This window comes from Apium graveolens, chromosome 10 (genome assembly GCF_009905375.1).
Source record: "Apium graveolens cultivar Ventura chromosome 10, ASM990537v1, whole genome shotgun sequence".
NCBI classification, from domain to species: Eukaryota; Viridiplantae; Streptophyta; class Magnoliopsida; order Apiales; family Apiaceae; genus Apium; species Apium graveolens.
The window spans coordinates 158,922,096-158,940,813 of record NC_133656.1 but is presented as its reverse complement, the minus strand read 5'-3'; positions in this window follow the sequence as shown (position 1 = coordinate 158,940,813).

Genomic DNA, 18,718 nt, shown 5'->3' with positions numbered 1-18,718 from the left:
AATAATCCTCCAATCATTCTTTGTGCGACCCTTTAGGTTATTATTACATTGGCAACAATTTTAAATCTAATTTAAAATCATAAACAATGAGCGGCATCTAGTAATACATCATTGTTACCCAAGTAATAATAATTAAATCGGTGATCGATTAAACCTTTTGTGTATAATGTACAATGTACTATAATCCTTTTAACCATATATTATAGATTAAACTCGAGGCATGTTATATGTCATCCTCTTCATAATTTAATTCAGGTTTCCTTAATCGATGAGTAGACTATAACATCAAATCAACATTTGAGCATGGCCATGCATTTCATAGTCTAACTCAAACAAGAGGCCAATAATATCACTCCTAAAATAGGAGGGTTAAATCATTTCTAGATCATTCATATTTCTCATATGATTCATAATATACTCAATATATACTTTTATCATCACCCGGTCAAAGGTAACTTTTAATGCAACCAAAGTATATTAATTCTCATATAGAAATATAATGATTTCAAGTCTAAGGACCAATACATCATTATCACTGTGAGAATTACTTATGACACAGCAGACATGTAGAATCTCACATTGGGTCTTCCAGCACCATGTATATAATACATGTGCCTGTGTTTTGACTTTAGTATCACTATACCTATGATCAATAAGATGTGATCATCAGTCAACATTCACACTAGTCTTAATGCATTATTATTGTCCTTTAATAATAATACTCGACTAGGGATCTTTAGGAATATCGATATTATTCTCATAATCTCATTTCTAAGTCACGTACTTAGAGATATAAAATTACATATCATATTCTAAGGACATTTATTAATCTAACATCTTGTCGCAGAAAATAAAGATGTAATAAATTACTAAAGAATTATCCATATAATCAGAATTAATAATCCAAATGTTTCATAATATAAACATAATAGTGTTGTCTCTAGAGCACAAACACTAACACATAATTCATCAACAGTGGGAACCCAATACACATGAGAGGAGATCCCTCGAAGTGAATTCAATATGGTAATAACAAGCTGTAAGGATGAATTGGTAGTACCTTTGCTACATAGATGATACTATTGTATCTGAGTCTATCCCCTATAAACCTAGAAGGTACTGACACTGCTAGAAAAGCAAGAGTGTTAAAACTCTGAATGGGATCAAGTCATTTGATGAGATAGAAGCAGTATATCTCTGGAGATACCTAGCTAAGCGAATGTAATTGCGTGATCGCAATTAGAGGAAATGGTTATTCCTTGAAACATTCGACGAACAGGATCGAGATAGGACCATTAATATCTCAAAGCTGTAGATTGGCACCATAGATGTTGACTTGTCATCGTTTATGGAACATGGTTATACTAAACAAATTAAGATTCAAGGTGAAACATTCCATCTGAATCCGGTAACCATTGAAGTAGAGGACTTAGGAGGGTTCAAACCCGAAAGGGTACCGACTCTGAAAAACAAGTCATGATGAAAAACTTGATCGCATTTCTGTTTTAGGGGGATTGTTAGAAGAAATGGATTTTAGATCATAATTTTTATTATGTTCTTGATAATAATCCTAAAATCTAATGATTGGAAGTTGTTCCATAATATGTGAACTTAAACTTTTATATATATATATATATATATATATATATATATCTAAGTATTTTCTTAGTAAAAATATATAGAGAAATAGAGTTGAAACTAGTAGCTTGTAAAAGCTTGAAATGGAGAATGTGTCATTTGTCCCACATTGAAAATAAATAAAGTGAGGATTTTATTTATTTATGAATTAATTTTTTAATTAGAATTAATTTATCAGTCGGGCTGGGTTATTGTTTCAGTTGGGCTTGGTCACTTTGTAAGTGGGCTTAGTCAGATTCAATGAATGTGGACATATAACTGATAATATATATTCATAATTGAAAATATTAAAACTGATTTAATGTGTGGATTAAATACAAAAGCTGTTACATTTTATTTAAATCAAAATCAGCAATTTTGATTTATGTATTAAATGAGCAGTTTTGATTTCTGATATTAAAGTCTATTAAAGTCTATTAATGTCAAGGTGGTCAGTTACACTTAGCCTCTACTATAAATAGAGGCCTAAGTTGTTGATGAAAAAAAACCACCACACCTACATTATCTTCTTCTCTCTGTTTTCTCTTCTCTCCCAAACACAATTCTGTGAGCTGCTGATTTTTCCGGCGACTGAGGTGCTAGTCGGAGTTGGATTTGTTGTTGATGTGAACATCAAGTCTTGAGCTGTTTTATCCTGGAGGAGGCATTGTAATCAACCCAACACAGCAGGTTGGGGAAATTATCTCTTGAAGAGCATTCAGGGCTTCCAGCAAGGCCTGGCGACTCAGCTGATTATTTTCTTATTGCATTGTACATGTTGGCTACCACCGCTTTTCTGTTTCTTTTCACCGTGTTTAAGCTATGATTACTGGTACGCTTTCTGTTCTTTCTTCGTTCTTACAGTTACTGATATGCATGTTGTTTACCTACATGTTTTATTTCATTAATTGTTATCTTGGCCTTGGCTTGTTAAATATGATATATAACTGCCTCTATGTTGCTGTAATAGTCCTTATTTCCAATAATTTCTTCCCAAAGATTGCTTATACTAGTAAACTACTCATTTATATTCATTTTTCCTTGCTTGATGTTGAACAAATCTCGATTCAGTTTGTATTTTCTGGATCCATTACTAAGTTGAAACCTTTTTCCCAAAGTTTTCCAGATCTCATATACAGATATGATCAAAAAGAATAGATTTTTTGATACTATCATACATTATTATCCAACCACAAGGTTATCAAATCGTTGCTCGTTTCCCACTGCTGCTTTAAGGCTTCATCTGTAGTGCTTCACTCCACTGTTCCATGAACAAAACCTAGCTTTCGTTTTGCTGAAAGTTAGATCTCAAAAAGGCGCTTTCATCTTTTATAATCACCTACACCTTGTAGTTTGTCAACATTTATGGATAAAGGTCCATCAGATGGGTTCAAGAATTACGGATTTTGCATATTCGTAAAAGTGAATCAACCTTCAGTGGTCATAGAATCAAACGACACAGATATGTGCCTGGTTAAATGGATGAAACTGTTTGTGATATGCTGGACCTTAAGCTAGACATAAAGAATATAAATATGCACTCAATGCTCTGATACCATATTGACAATATATGAATGCTAGGAATAAAGATGTCAGAAATAAAGTTCTTGGATAGAGAAGGTTCTATCACAGCTTTTTGCACACAAACATAAAAATCATCCAGATATATTCAATCCTAATCATTCACATTATATGCCAAAATGATAAGAGAGAAAGAATATCTACTAACGGTTATAAAAAATGTCTAATACACTCTTTATTACATAGCTAGAAATATTATGAATGAGATAAGAAAGTAGAACTAGACAAAAAAGGTGGCAGTGCCATAGGTGATTGTTGTGATGGGATGTTATTATAAAGCAGTGCACCAAGTCAAATCCATTTAGGGTGACTACTTTAATATTTCAACAATGACATTTCACTTTGGTCGATTAATCGCTAGACAATGACATATCGACTCAATTAAATAATTAAATTATTAATTTATTTCTATTAAGTGCAAGTAATTAAAGTAACATGCAATTTTTCAATATTAAGCTAAGTAGGTAGTTTATAGCCTTGTGTGACCTTAAAGGAGGTATCATACGAGATAACTTCATTTGTTATGTAAATTAGCTCATCTCAACACATATTTTAACCAAGCCCATCCTAATATGATAGTATAAGTTTAAATGTTTGACTGACGAAGTATATATTAAAAACTAGTAAATAACTAACTTGTTTTAATCTCCATTTATACATACATAAGAACATTTGTTAAAGATAATTCCACTGTATACTTTATTTATTCGGATGTCTTGTCATTTGAAACTAGATTTAAAATTTCTCTGATTTTAAATTTTAAATTAATGACTTGTGCGAAGTTGACATTATGAACTACTGTAATGATTGACATTTGCAGAATTAGTAGTCGAACTTTGGATTATGATTTTCAATTTAATATCAAAAGTTTATTCAGTTAATTTTTGACATAAAATCATATGGTTATAGCGCAACCCAACCCGACCCAATCCAATATATGAATAATAGGGTTGGGTTAAAAATATTTTTTCAGGTTAATGGGTTAAAATTTTTATAAACCAAACTAATTGGATTGGGTCATTTTTTCCTCTGAACCCGGCCAACCCGACCCATGTTCACCCCTAATTGCATATCCCTTTGAATATGAAAGGTTTGAGGCCCTCCACTATCAAGATAAAGTAGCCTCGGGTCTACTATCTCTGGGTGATTTTTTCATATCCAATGAAGGGGAGAAGGTATAAATTCATGTAAAATGGCACATTGTAACTGACTTTCAACGTTTTAGGAAGTAAGGATGCTAAAATGATTAATGAATTAGTTAAAAGATCTGCAAGAACTTGATCCTAAAGTTCCCAATAGCTTAATGATTAAAAGATCGATTTTCCCTTTATTGTTCTTTATCTCGTTTAACCTTATTATTTTTACTTATTTTATTTGCACATTGCCATACTGAATTTGAATACACATGTAGATGTTTAATTAAGATGGTGTTTACTTACCTGTGATCATAGGTCCGTGTTACTACTCTTGAAAATAAAGTGGTAGACTTATTTTTTATGAAGATGGCTTTTCTCCAGATTTCCTTACAAGAAAACTTAAGAATTATTATGAAGAATTGAAAAGAAATCATGAAAATTTCGAGGTTGTGCTACTTTACCTTTATGATACAGAAGAAACGAGACTTTTTACAAATGAACAGTCATTCCAGGAAACGTTGAAGACTATGCCTTGTTTAGCTCTCCCGTTTAAAGACTTGTCGCTCAAGAAGCTAAAGCCGATTTTTGATTATCCTGATTATCGATATGGACATATTTGTGAACCTATGCTTGTGATTGTGGGGCCTCAGAGGGATACCATTAAATCAGGTGCATACACTGTTTTGAGTGAACATGACGGCCTATTTATGCATGAGGAATTTTTCAAGGTAGATGAATAAAGAATTAAGGAACGAGTTAGAAAATGGGAAGTTTGATATATATTTTCAATATGTTCTTGATGAAATTTACAGAAACTAACGATTTGAAGTTGTTCCTTATAATGAGGACTCAAACTTTCATGTTTGGATCTAAGATATTTTATTAGTGAAATCCATATATAATTTGAGTTGAAAGTCCTTGCTTGGAAATGTATGTGGGTTAGTTTTCTTGATGAAAACTTGTATTCCATATAGCTTTGGTAAAGTGGGTTTGATGGCTTTATATAGCAACATGTGCAAGTGTAGTGTACAACTACTAAGGCATGTGGAAGTGCATGGTATTAGTGTGAGCCTCGCGCGCACACACTCGCTGGCCGCCTTGCCTCGTCTCGCCACGAATCGACACGGGTCGAAGAGAGATTTGGGCGAATGTCTCGGCATCTCGCGTACCCGAGGCGACTTGGGCGAGAAATTTTATTACCAATTTAATTAAATAATAATAATTAAATATTTTTTTTAACAAAAATTATTTTAGAATTTATTTTATAAATATTTCTGATTGATGTTAAATTAAATAAAAACTGAATATTTATATATTTATTTTGATTAATGTTTGAAGTGTATTTTTAAGTGTATGATTAGGGTATTCTGAGGATAACACACAAGATAAAAATAAACTAACCCTGACAGCCTTTCTCTCTCTCTCTCTCTAAAAAAAACTTGTCTCTCTCAAATTCATAGGTATTCTCTGGCGAACTGAGGTGTTGATCGTCGTTGACCTTGTTGTGACTGTGTACGAAGAGGTCTGTATCTGTTTTATCCTTGGAGGGACTTTGCAAACCCATCACAGTGTAAGTGGGGCAAATTTCTCTTCAAGAACAATCTAGTCTTCTCGAAGGGCTGGCGACTCGGCTTGGTTATAATTGTCTTATCGATTTCTGATTAAAGCGATAAAACTAAGCTTTATTTTTGATCTGTCAATTTTAATCGATGATTATTTCTCGTTATTTGCCTTCATTATTTGTTTTATTATTTGGTTTTTGCTTGTTCTTGTGATTATATATAACTGGCCTTTACATATTTATAGAATTTTTCCCAACAATCTTGAAGAGAAATTTTGTGTTATATATTGTTTTGCAAGATGGTTAATGAAATTGAGACTCTTTTTGTTGTTGCTGTTGAGGGCTCTGGTTCTATGATACCGTAGCCACCATTGATTGAACCTCATACCGTATTCCACAGCCCATCAATTTAAGAGGTATGCCTGAGAAATTCGGTGGGGGCTTGGTTTTTCTCGCTGGAAGAGAAAGCTGAAGTTTTGGCTTACGGTTAAGGGTCTATAGCCGGTGGTACAGTATGAAAACCAGTGGTGGACGAAAAGAAGGCTGAAACTGTTAAGGCCTATGCTATGTGGGAAGAAAAGGATGGGCAGACTTGGCTGCATTTTTGGCAGCCTTAACGAATGCCCTATTCAATATTTATTCATCTGACTCCTACACTGCTAAGGTTTTATGGGAGAAGCTTAACCAGACACACAATACTGACTCGCAAGGGTTGGAAAAGTATTCCATGGCTAGTTTTTTTAGTTCAAACTGGTGGATACTAAATCCATGACTGAGCAAGTGCATGAGTTTGAGATGTTAGTGCATGATTTGAAGGAGTCCAACATAGACCTTTCTGAGAAGTTTAGGGTTATGGCTGTGATTGAGAAACTCCCGAAGTCTTGGAAAGAGTTTGCTCTTTCCCTGAAAAGACAGAAAGGAGAGATCAGCTGGACTAACCTTATGCTGGATATCTCGGTGCAGGAGTAGCACAAGTCCAAACAGGGACATGTGATGCCTGATGAACATGGGAGTTCGAAGGTGAATGTAGTGACTGTTGGATAGAAAATAAAGTCTGTTCCTAAGAAGAAAAACACTAATTTAAAGGACAAGAACAAGGCTAAGAAACCAAAGTCAAACAAACCTTGTTGGTCTTGTGGACATGTTGGTCATTGGAGCAAGAATTTTCTTAGTAAGAAAGATAAGAAATATGGAGTGGTAGCTCAAGAAAACACTGTGATTGACTTGGAACCACGAGTGGGCCTGTAGCTAGCATGGTTGTTGGTGAGTTTGTTGCCTCTGGAACCGATGACGGGTATGTTACTTACAACCTTGTACTACTTTCCACTTATTTGTCACATAAGTGGTTGATTGATACTGGAGCTAATGTGCATATTTGTGCTGATATTAGTTTGTTTGTATATCATCAACATAGTCATGGAGTGACAGTGATGATGGAGAATGCTATTGCTGCACAAGTTCTTGGAATAGGAAACGTGGACCTGAAGTTTGCTTATGGGCGGATTGTATCTCTCACTAGAGTGTACCATGTTCCCTCTATTCGTAGAAATATATAAATGGAAGTTACTTAGTTAAGAATGGCTTTGAACTTTCTTTGAAATGTAATAAAAAGTGATTACTCACACTATTACATTTTTTGGAAAGGGTTACTTGTCTGATGGTTTATTTTTAATAAGCGTTGAAACCGTTTTGGGTGATTTTATTAACGATAGTGTTGCACCTTCTGTTAATTGTGTTGAATCATCTGATCTGTGGCACTTATGACTTGGCCATTTGAATTTTGGTGCTCTAAAGAATATGATGAATTTAGAGTTGTTTCCAAAGCATGTCACTGATAAGAAATCTAAGTGTCAAGTATGTGTAACTGTTAAACAATCAAGTAAACCTTTTCATAATGTTGTTAGGGATTCAGACTTGTTAGATTTAGTTCATTCGGACATATGTGAATTCAGTGGTGTGTTGACTAAGGATCACTGTAGATATTTTATTACCTTTATAAATGATTGTAGTAGATATTGTTATGTTTATTTGCTTAAATATAAGGATGAGGCACTAGATAAATTTATTATATTTAAAAATAAAGTTGAAACACAAACTGGCTAGTACTTAAACGGTTGAGGTCTGATAGAGGTGGTGAATATACGAGTACCCTGTTTAATGAATTTTGCGCAAGCAATGGTATAGTTTATGAGATTACTTCACCATACACACCTGAGTCTAATGGGGTGGAGTAGCGAAATAACAAAACTTTTAAAGACATGATTAACAGTATGCTGATTAATTCGGGTTGCCTAAGTACATGTGGGGAGAGGCTCTGAATACGGCTTGCCATATTTTGAATTGAGTCCCTCTTAAATATATAGACAAGACACCTTATGAATTATGAAAAAAGCGTAAGATAAATTTGAGTTATCTTCGTGTTTGGGGGTGCCTTGCTAAGGTGCTTGTCCCTGAACATAAGAGAAAGAAACTAGGTCCGAAAACTGTTGATTGTATCTTTCTGGGCTATCTTGAAACCACTACTGTTATGAGATTTTTAGTATTAAAATCTGACATAGATGGTATTGTGGCGAATGCAATAATTGAGTTTCGTGGTGCAAATTTCTTTTAGGAAGTGTTCCCTATAAAGAATGGTATACCTTTGGATAATTCTGAGGATGATTCCATTCACACATCGAGTTCTATTCCTGCTCATGTGGAAAAGTTTATAAATGTGGGGGCGGATCCTGGTAGTAGCTCTACTCCTAACAAAGTAGAGGAACCTAGAAGGATTAAGCGTGCAAAGTAGTCAAGGACTTTGGAAGTGATTTTACCACTTATAATGTCAAGGATGAGCCTTTAACTTTCCGTCAAGCCACGGATTATTCGGATTCAAGGAATTGGAAAGGCGTTCTGAAGAGTAAAATTGACTCAATTATTTCTAACGGAACTTGGGAGTTAGTTGATCTCCCTTCTGGGTGTTCTACTATTGGATGTAAATGGATCTTCAAGAGGAAGATAAACTTTTATGTCTCAATAGATAAGTACAAGGCTAGGCTAGTTGCTAAGGGCTTTAGGCAAAAGAAAAACATTGACTATTTTAATACATACTATCTTGTTGCCTGAATGACAACAATCAGAATGCTTATAGCATTGGCTTCTATATATGGTCTTATCATCCATCAGATGGATGTAAGGACATCTTCTCTACATGGTGATCTTGAAGAAGAGATTTATATGGATTATCCTGAGGGATTTGTTGCATCTGGAAATGAGAGGAAAGTATATAAGTTAATCAAGTCTATCTATGTCTTAAAACAAGTTCCTAGAGATTGGCATAAGAAGTTTGATGAAACTGTTTTAGACTTCGAGTTTTTAGTTAATGAAAGTGACAAGTTTGCATGCTATAGGGTTAGAGGTAATGATTGTGTGATTGTGTGCTTGTATGTAGATGATATTTTGTTGTTTGGAACCAATATTGAGATTATTAACGAGATAAAGAGTTTCTTGAAAAGGCACTTTGAAATGAAGGATATGGTTGAGGCTAGTGTGATTCTTGGAATTAAGTTGACTCAGCCAACTGAAGGAATAACCTTGTCCCAATCTCATTATATAGAGAAATCTATACTTGAGAAGTATGGTTATTCAAATTGTAGAATCGCAAGCACACTATATGATTTAAAAGTGGCATTTATCAAGAATGAATCAGGAGTTCATGTGTCTCAGTTAAGGTATTCTCAGAATATTGGGAGTTTGCAATATCTTGCTAATGGTACTAGACCGAATATTTCATACTCTGTTTCTAAGTTAGCAAGATATACACGATGTCCAAACATGACTCATTGGGATGCTTTTGATAGAGTTCTTAGATATCTGAAAGGCACCATAAACCTTGGTTATAGGAGGTTTCATGGTGTGCTAGAAGGTTATAGTGATGCAAGTTGGATAGCTAAGAAATATGGTTCTAATGGAGTGATTGGATACATGTTTACTCTTGCAGGTGGAACAATATCCTAGAAGTCTGCTAGACGGGCTAAAATATTTCGGTCTACTTTTGAGGTTGAGTTGTGTGCATTAGATGCCACGGGGTCTGAAACTGAATGGTTGCACGGACTTATGTCTGTGATACTTGTAGTGTGCCGACCTCTTCCTGCTTTTGTGATTCATTGTGATAGCCGTACAACTATCGACAAGATCAAAAGCAGAAAGTATAATAAGAAAACCAAGAGACACATCCAAGTTAGACTAAACTCTATAAGGGGTCTAGTGTTTGAGAGGATCATAGTTATTGAGTTTATTGGAACTCAAGATAATCTAGCTGATCATTTGACTAAGGGACTTGAGCATGCTGTTGTCCTTAAGTCTAGGTTGGGAATAAAACTGATAGCCCATCATGATTCGTCCACAGTGGGAACCTAATACACATGAGAGGAGATCCATTGAAAGTGTATTCAATGTGGTAATTACAAGATGTGAGGGTGAATCGGTAGTACCATACTATAAACTAAGATACTTATGTATCTGAGTCTATTCCCTGTAAACCTAAAAGGTAATGTTGCTGCAAGTATAACAAAAGTTATTTTAACTCTGAATGGGGTCAAGTCGTATGACGAGATGATAGCAATACATCTCTGGAGATGCCCACCTAAGCTAATGTAATTGTGTGGTCGCAATTAGAGGAAAGGGTTATTCCTCGAAATATTCGACGAACAGGATCGAGACATGACCATTTACGTCTCAAAGCCATAGATTGGCATCATAGCTTTTGACTTTTCATCGTCTATGGAGTGTGGTTACACTCAACGGATAAATATTCAAGGTGAAATATTCCATCTATATCCGGTAGCCATCGAAATAGGGGACTTAGGAGGGTTCAAACTCGGAATGGTACTGACTCTGAAAAACAAGCCATGATGAGGATAAATATACATTTCTGTATGGATTTGTGGGGAATTGTTAGAAAATGGGAAGTTTGAGACATATTTTCAATATGTTCTTGATGAAATTTTCGGAAACTAAAGATTAGAAGTTGTTCCTTATAATGAGGACTCAAACTTTCATGTTTGGATCTAAGACATTTTCTTAGTGAAATTCATATATAATTTGAGTTGAAAGTGCTTGATTGGAGATGTGTGTGGGTTAGTTTTCTTGATGAAAACTTGTATCCCACATAGCTTTGGTAAAGTGGGTTTGGTGGCTTTATATAGAAATATGTGCAAGTGTAGTGTACAACTACTATGACATGTGGGAGTGCATGGTGTTAATGTGAGCCTCGCGCGCGCATCGCCGCCGCCTCGCCTCGCCACGAGTCGAAGGGCAATTTGGGCGAATGTATCGGCGTCTCGCGTACGCGAGGTGACCTGGGCGAGAAATTTTATTACCGATTTAATTAAAAAATAATAATTAAATATTGTTTTTTTAACGGAAATTATTTCAGAATTTAATTTATAAATATTTATGATTGATGTGTTAAATGCATAAAAACTGAAATATGTTTGAAGTGTATTTTTAAGTGTGTGATTAGGGTATTTTAAAGATAACACACAAGGTAGAAATACACTAAACCTGGCAGCCTCTCTCTTTCTAAAAAAACTTGTCTCTCTTTCAAATTCAGATGTATTCTCAGGCGAACATCGTCGTTGACCTTGTCGTGACTGTGTACGAATAGGTCTGTAGCTGTTTTATCTTGGAAGGGATTTTGCGAACCCATCACAGTGTAAGTGGGGCAAATTGCAAATTTCTCTTCAAGAACTTGTCTTCTCGAAGTGCTAGGCGACTCGGCTTGGTTATAATTGTCTCTTATCGATTTCTGATTAAAGCGATAAAAGTAAGATTTATTTTCGATCTTTGTCAATTTTAATCGCTGATTATTTCTCGTTATTTGCCTTCATTATTTATTTCGTTATTTGGTTTTTGCCTGTTCTTGTGATTATATATAACTGGCCTTCACATATTTAGTGAATTTTTCCCAACAGAGCCGAGGTCGGAGATGCCATGTAGTCCCTACCGTTTTTGAGAGAAAAGACGGGTCCCAGGTTAATATTCATTAAACTTCCAAGCCCCATTAGATGTTTGATTTTCGAGCTGTAAAATATAATGATCATCATTGCCATTTAATCATGTCTAATCTGTGATTAAGATCTCATTTCTACAGGTTCAATTCTCTGAACTTGTGGGGAAGAGAGTCATTTTTTTGGTTCGAGGGTGATTATCCAGAATACGATGGTTTTACAGTTCCATGAAAATTTAAAAGGAAGTTATATTGAAATGAAGGGAACCGCTGATGAGTTTGAAGTGATATACTTTCCCAATAACAAAGATGAGAACTGCGAGCGAGTTGCAGATGTGCCATGGCGGGTATCTTGTGCAGCAAAGAAGTTACCTGGTTGTTCTGCATTTCTTTCTTTTTATGGTAACTCTCCTCAGTACGATGATGAAAAGTTTCCTTTCAATGCTGATTTTGTTGAAGCAGGGGCCTTTAAAATATCGTTTAGTAATTTCTGCTGGGGCTACTGGGACACCCTTTACCAGGGGTTGCTAAAAGACTCGAAAAAACAGATTAACTTTCCAAGTGGCGACCTGCTTTGTTTTGTTTATTTTTACTAGCAGCATTAGTAGCAGCGTGTAAGCACGCCTCCGATATTGCAGTCTGATCTCATCTTTCTTCCAGAGAAGAGGACAATCTATGTATAATTAGTGTGTCAATCTACAGTTGAACAGTAACAAAGCACTCTATATAGACAGAGATGGACATATATATAGATTTAAAATCGGAAGCTGTTGAAATAACAATATTACTATGGATAGAAATACTTTGTTTGCGGCTGCAATTTCCGTATATACTAATGCATAGCTGAGTTGGAAAAGGAAGTTGATCCGGACTTTTGACATGTATCCATCCTTCATTTTAAATCCAATAACGGAAATGCAGAACACCTTGAATTCATTGCGAGTAAGTGACTGTCTAGGCACCACCGATTTTAACTTAAATGATCATGAAAGCAACGAGCTGTAACTAGAAAGGTACAGAGGGAGTATATTACACCGATAGTGATAAACGAACCAACTCAGAAAAGTCAAAATTTGGAAGGTGCCTGCTGTAAAACTGTAATGTGTAACTTTTCATTTTTCTGATAATATAAATATAACACTAGTTGTTTCGACCCAAAAGGTCAACTATAGCAGGTTTAACATATTCAATTTTTCTAGACGGTATACTTTGAGTTTGTTTTTTTCTGTAGAAAGGCGTTGGATCTGGCATTCTCATCAAACGCTCTCTGGATTCTGCTGTGTAAAAATTGATTGTCATATCTATGGACAGTCAGGCCAGATGTGGTTTGTTTGCTGCTGCAATTGCTGGGGATATTAATGCCATAGCTGAACTAGAGAAGGAAACTGATCAGGTCTTCGAAAACGGAACTATCCTTCACTATGAATCCAAGCATGGAATTGCAGGTCATGTTCATTTCATTGCCAGCAAGTTTGCAAACAAACTTTTGTTCAAGCTGAATAATGATAGAGAAACTGCACTACACGTTGTAGTCCGGAATGGACACGCGAGAGTGGTTGAGATCTTACTTAATGAAGCCAGAATATTAGTTTCTTCTCCAGCCTATGATGCTCCCTATGATTCAATATGGTCTGTAGATGACTTTGTTTCGAAACCTAATTACTGCATAAACACTGCCTTACACCTAGCAGTGATCAACGACAACATGGCTATTGTTAGGCTGTTAGTAGAGGCTAATCCTCAAACTATGATTCACAGTGTGCCAAACAATTATGGTGAAACTCCATTCTACCTTGCAGCCAAATGGGGGTACATCAATATAGCCAAAATGATCTGTGCAGCTTGGCCGGATCTTGAATTAAATGGTCCAAATGCTTTCACTGTTTTGCATGCTGCTGTTTCCGGCCTCCTCAAAGGTATACACTTTTACAGTATTTACTTCATATAAGCGTTACGGATTTGGATAAGTCATTAAACTCATTATATCAAAGACAAAATAGATTGTGTAATGTGTAATTTAAATTTGAGCATAAAAGCTAGTAAGTTATTACAGTGATTAGGAATCCTGAATGAGCTTTGGGGATGAACTATTTTAATTTGTTATTACTCAACAACATAATGTAACACAAGATATTACCATAACCATGATCGTAAATTATTATAATTAATGGTAGTCGCTATAATTGATCATTGTTATCGGACTAATTAGCACTTTACATCCCAAAATTTTGGCTTAATCTCACTTTGGTACTATTACTTTTAATCTTAACAGTTTGCATCCTAAACTTAAAAAACGGTGACTTTTTGCATCCCTTTTGGTAGTTTTGCACGTTAACGTTAATTGTCAGAAGGGCATTTTTGGTAATATTTTTATATTTCAGTTTGTATCCTAAAATTTTCCTCAAATCTTACTTTGCATCCTAGAGTTTTGTAATTCATTTATCAAAAAATAATGGTAATTACAAATTATCAAAAAATAAATCGAGTTATATTATTTTTTATGTTCACATTAGAATTTTAAAATTGGACCATTAGTTAATTTGGTCTAGTTTATATAATTTTTTAACGTGGAATCTTTACTATATTTGTTGCATATTAAGTTCTAAACGTCAATTTCTAAAATTTTATGACTTACATGAAACTCATAGAATAATAATTAATTCAGTGTTGTTTTCACATTTATAATATAACTGAAATCAGAAAGAAAATAGAGAGAAAGATGATTAAGAATTTTATAATATGATATTACTTTATTTATAAAATTTACAAATTATAAAAGCATAAGTTATTTATGAATTTAAGTATATATTTTAAGTATTGTACAAGTAGATATCATATAATATTATATAATCTTGTCCGTTTAAATTAATTTTCAAGTATTAGGATCAGACTATCTTTAATTATTCTCGTTACGCTTGTTTTATTAAGCTAATGATTATTTACTATTTTTTCTTAATATAATACTGAGGCTACTACAAATTATAGTACCATAATTGATTTTTAAAATTTTCATTTTTTTTATAAAAAAATTAACATTAAATTTTTATTTGGAAGAAAAGAATTTAAAAAAAATGAGGCAACTATATTTCATAAGAGTTTTAAAATGCGTGTCGAACCTTCATATTCCAATGTAAAGAATTGGGTAGGATAGAGAGAGTAATATACTTCGACTTATTATATTTCATTTTAAATTATATAAACTTGGAAAAAGAAAATTGAATATTTTAGATAAATTTGTTTATTTGTTTAAAATAATTGTGGGATGCAAACTGTTATTATTTAAAGTTATAGACCTAAAATGAGATTAAAGATAAACACTACTAGAAAAAGTAGAATAGACATCGCCTCTTAGACATCGGTTGCTTTTTTGACCGATGTAAAAGGTGTTTTCTACATCGGTTTTGGACAACCGATGTCTTTTGTAGTTATAAACATCAGTTTCTTAGCCCACCCGATGTTATATGTTTGTTTTAAAAAATTAATCAACGTGCCTTTCCTGTTCCCCTCCCTTAGCCAAATATTTCATTCCCTCTTTAAACTCCCCCCATTTTTTACCTTCTGAAATTTTAGTACTCATTTCCCCCTCTTCTTTTTTTAACTTTACACTAAAAATAAAAATCAAAATTACACATATGCAGATCTAGAAACTTAAAACCAAAAAATAAAAAAGAACAACTTTCATCTCTCTCGAAGAACAACTCTCTCTGAAAAAAAATCCCTCTCTCTCCAGATTGTGCTCTATGGAAAATTCACTCGTCTCCTCTCTTTATGTTCTCTCTGGTCTCTCTGCTCGCTCTGCTCTCTCTTTCGGTCGGAGTTTGAAAAGGCCGGAGGTTGAATTGGGTACGCTCAAATCTAAGTTTAAAGGTTAAAGATGTGAAAACTTAAAGCTCAAATCAGAGTTTAAAGCTCGAGTCGTAGGTCAATCTTGAATTAAGTAAGCCTGAAACCCTAATTTTTAATTTGGGGATTTCGATTTGAAACCTAGTTTGAATAATTGTTTCAATTGAGCATGTTAATCTTTTTTTTAGTTAAGTAGTTTGAATTTTTTATATACATTTTATATGTCGTGTGTGTTAGTGTTATCTAATCTTGTGTAAGACTCACTGAGTTATTATTAATGTATATATATGTGTATTTATGTGTTTATATTGTGTAATTTATCGGCTCATGGGTGGATATGCATCAGCCCCTACTTCAGTAATTGATTGTGGTCTTGTGGTTTTTGGTGATTTAGCAAAAATTTGTCCTCCATTTTTTCTATTTTCAAATGTGTAGAATACCTTGACAGCTGCATTGAGCTCTATATTTCATGTGTTAGGTCTGTTTGTATTTCATTATACATAGCACGGGTTTCTCTATTTTTTTATAACAAATATATGCTTGACAATCTAGGTGTGTTAAATCATGTCCTTTGAAATTTGCTTTTATTTATTTATGTTTAATCTTGATCATTCAGTCTATATGATGTTTGCTTATGGGAATTTACATGTTCAAGTCGAGCTCGCAGGCGGTATTGGGCAAGAAGTTATGCTGGATGGAGACGCTTTACCAAAGCAAAGCCTAGCGCTGCTCATCTTGTTTTAGCAGAATAAGTTTTATGATTAGACAAAATGTTGAGAGGCAATATTCTTTTTTCATATTGTTAGCTCCAATCTTTATGCTAGTGTGCTTACAATATCAATTTTTTGGTGTCTGAAGGAGCAATTAAGGGAAAGGGAACAAGCTAAACATGAACTTGAAAGGGAGATTGAAAATAAAGAAAGAGAGCTGCATGCTATTAGATTAGATACTCAAGCGGTTTCTTTCCACATCTATACTTTTATAAATTTCACATAGCCGTGCTTTCTTTTATTCTAGTTGCTCAGTTAATTTTTTACTTGAGTATTTCACATGGACAGGTGTGGGCCAAAGATGATCTTCTCGGATAACAAAACAAAGATCTCACAACATTTAGGTATGTATACATATTTACTTTATCTTCTGGTTACATAAAGGTCTGGTCTTTGACATTTTAAAGTGATTATATATATTCAGTTAAGCAAGGCAGAGAGCGCTTCTATTTACCTGTTATTAATGTTTTTATTTATTGGCATTATTATCATGGCGCTTGACTAGCCGCAACTAGTCTATATATGTTATGTATATGGGATGGAAAAAAGAGATGATTGTAATTAATATATTTTTATGTAATTAATATACATTAGGTAATGCTGTTGTTGTACTTCTGTTGTGAGAACACAGATATGCATTATGTATAATATGTTATTTAATTTATATTTATATTAATTTACTTGACTTGAGTTGCCGACATGGCAACTATGTTTATTGGTCTGAAATGGGAAGTTTGTGGTGTGTTTCTAACTTGGAATTCCAAAAATTTAGCTGTTTATTTTCCATTAAATTGGTTGTCTTTGCCCAGGGTGCATGAGGTTTGGCAGATTGTCATATTTGTGTATAATTCTGGTTCCTCTTGATTGCAGGAGAGAGCGTGATACTTCAGAGGCTGAAAGAGCACAACATGTTAAACAAATCCATGACTTTCAAGATCACATGCAGGAGAAAGAGCGTCAGTTTATGGAGTGGCAAGAACAGGTTTATCAATTATTATACTTAATTGCTTTGCCAAAATATTTTTATACAGTATTTTTCAATAAAAGAACCACTAAATTTGACTATTCTTAAACATGCTGATTCTTTCAGCATAGAGCATCACAGGAAACTCTAAGCTTTAAAGATGAACAACTAAGAGAAGCACAAACATGGATTACGCGAGCCCTGGAAATGGATGCGTTACAAACAACTACAAACCAAACCTTGCAAGCTGAACTTCGAGAGCGTACCGAACAATATAATCAGCTGTGGATGAATTGTCAAAGACAGGTTGGTTAATACGGATTCTTGGAACATATATATATTATGTCTTACTTTGCTTGCTTGTTGCGTTCAGCATCAGAGTAAGTTCATAGATATTGAATTCGATGTTGCGAGTTACAGGTTTTTTCTGTTTACCAGTCAAATTGCATCTTTCAGATTTCGTTATGGTGTTCAGATGGTTGGCTAGTGCAAAATATTTTTGCAGTACTTATTCTCAGAATAACAGTCATTTTCAGTTTGCAGAATTTGTGCATACAATACAAGCACTCCAGATTGAGTTGGCAGATCTAAGACAAAGAAATGCAACTTCTACCGATGAATCACGTGCCTCTGAATTGAACATAAAAGATGCTTTACAGTCTGGGAACAATGTTGGAAACCAGCTTAATGTCAGTGGGGATTGTCAAACTCATGATTCTGGAACTCTTCCTAATGGAAATTTTGAGAATGATTTATCTTCAAAGTCTCAAGGAAATGCATCAGGACATGTTGGTCAGGTAGACTTTTATTCAGTCTGTTTTGAGTTTTATTTAGTGAAATGCTCATGATAATACCAGTTTCTAAATTCACACAACTTTGATAAACTTATAAACATTTATTTTGCAACAAATTTTCTGAATGGTGGAAGTTGCATCAACCGTCAATGACAGTGGTCCAGATCCTGATTCCTGACAATGGATATGTCAGGAAGCAGTAACTGTGATTTCCTACTCTTAATAGCTACCAGAAGGTGTAGTCATATTTTGCATTTTCTGCTAATTTGGCGTTTTAGTGTTAGACAGAACAATTTAGACGATTTATAGTATGTACCTTTTAATTGAGCGAAGTGTGTACCTTTTGTGACAGTAGATATGTCAGGAAGCAGAATTGTGGCTTCCTACTCTTAATTGTTACCAATAGGTGTAGTCAGAATTTGGGTTTGCTGTCTTCCTTTTAACCTTATTTGCTGGCGTATAA